Here is a 2,489-nt window from a genome sequence, read left to right on the forward strand (position 1 = left end):
TAATAATAATAATAATAATAATAAAGAAGGAGAAGAAGAAGAAGATGAGAATTTTGAGATGGAATATTAACATAAAAATTTAACAACGATAACAATAAATGTTAAGGTTAGAGGATCCACTAATGGTATGTCAAACAAGTATAGTATAAACTCTTATTAGTCAATTGGAAACCACACACAAAGGAGGTTCCAATCAGATTATAAATTGTTAACATGATTACATTAGTCATCTTATTCAATTAATGCTAATACTTGTAAATCTCGTCAAGCATTCATGATTATAACTTATGTTAACAACAAATCAAGTTCCTTTCATAGCTCAGGTGTCGGTTATACCATACAGTATGGGCTATGAAAGTGCCAAGCATTTGTTGTACCAAGTCTTATACAACATAAATCAAGATTACTCATTTAACAAGCAAAGTATTAAAGAGTGAACAAGATAACAAATACAAAACATGTTAGTATCAAACATTAAAGTCCATATTAAGTTTACACTATACTTATTCTTACACCATTAGTGTAACCTTTTTCACCTTGACATAATAAACTTAGCTAGACATAATAAAAGAAAGAAAAATAAATAAACAAAATAAGAACATCAATAAGATAAGAGTTAACTAAGTAAAGGAAAGGAAATGAAAGGCATAAACATTACAAAAAATACAAAGAAAGAAAGCAAGAGCATGATCTTGATCTGGACACTAAGATGCCTAAATGCATGGCAAATGCCTCCTTTTATAGGCCAAAATTGGGAACTATTGATTTGATGACTAATTGATGAGTGGGTGGCCAACTCTTGACTTGGTGACAATCCTTATCTTCTCTTGTCTGCCCAAAACGTCATTGATAACGTCAAAATTGGAGCCAGTTGCAAACATGAAAGTTGTAGGCAATTATCTCAGCTTTCTTGTCAAAATTGGAGCCACTTGAAAACATGAAAGTTGTAGGCAATTATCTCAGCTGTCTTGTATAAAACATTCAGCTCATTTGGGATTCTAGAACTCCAAATATGGGCTAAATAATGAACAGTGCTTGGGCTGGAAGACAGATTCGGGTTTCTTTGTTGTTGCTACAATTTGGACTTGAAAATGGCTTTTTTAGATCTTGGGCTCCATATGAAAGTTGTAGGTATATGTCTTACCTTTCCATCCATATAAAGTAGACCTAAATCTGAGATCTACAGCTCCAAATATGACCCAATTACCGAACAGTGTTCCAGTTTAGATTGCACCGACATTTCTTTTCTAAGTTTGGCCATTTCTTTGTCCTTTTAATTTCAGTTCTTAAATTCATCAATCAATTCTTTCATTTATGTGATAGGCTTGCATTTAAAATGAACATTTACCATAAATTAAAAGTATCTTATATTATTGGATATGTTATTATAAAACATGCTTTAGTTAAAGAGTTATTGATACTTCAAGTGCAAAATAATGACATAAAACCTTGATAAAAATGCACTTTTAAGTACTAATCGACAAGCATACTCTACCATACATTGAAACCTAAAGTTTTCTCCTAAAAGTCTTATGGTCAATAGACTATAATGAATAACAACATAAAGGCGTACTCAGGAGTTGTTGAAAAAACGAAGAAAAAGTTTGCTATAGAGTACAAAACTACAAGTCTTTGTTTGGGCAACAAGTAACATAAACAACGCTCCACATCATCTACATCTTAACCATCTAAAGACAGCAACAACATAAAAAAAAAAACCAGCATAAAGAATCTAATATTTACAATAAAAGTTATGTGTGAATCTGTCTCTCACTAACATTCAATAAAAACACAAAGCAACCATATTGCAAAAAAAAAAAAGTCCATACACTAGACATCAATTTCATAGATTTTTCTTAAAATGAACAGAATGTTAGATTTGGATATATAATACATATGAAATTAATACAAAGTTATTTATAATTGAAGTGATACTTAAAGATTAAGACATACCTCATGGTTTGAGGTTTGATCTCTTCTGAAATATTAGTTTTAGTCATTAAAATCTTCTTTCTATAGTTCTTAATGTTACCCACATTTCTCTCTTACTTCTAACCATGAAATATTTAGTAGCAAAATAATAAAATTCACTCTAAAAAACAACTTCATCTATGTAATGAGACACTGTTATCACTTATTCAATGTTGCACCCTTTCCTATCCATAAAACCAGATGTGCAGCCATTTTTTGTAAAGAAACTGTTAACCAATTTATCTAAGCATGAAAAAAGTTGTGTTCCCATCCCAAAACCTCTTTTAGTTTTAACACTTACCAGAACAATTTTAAGTGGCTTTTCTTTTACCATTACTACTATGGTTATTAGTACTAACACTAATATTGACACCAATAACTGACATTATGAAAAGATTAATGTCTTCTCCCTAGTGTAGGAGTGTCAAAGTAATAAATAATCTGGCAAGACCGGGGTCGAACCACAGGGAGGTTAATTGTACAAATTATAAATAACAATAATACAACAACAATAACAA

The sequence above is a fragment of the Populus euphratica genome, unplaced genomic scaffold, assembly GCF_000495115.2.
Source record: "Populus euphratica unplaced genomic scaffold, PopEup_1.0 scaffold611.1, whole genome shotgun sequence".
NCBI classification, from domain to species: Eukaryota; Viridiplantae; Streptophyta; class Magnoliopsida; order Malpighiales; family Salicaceae; genus Populus; species Populus euphratica.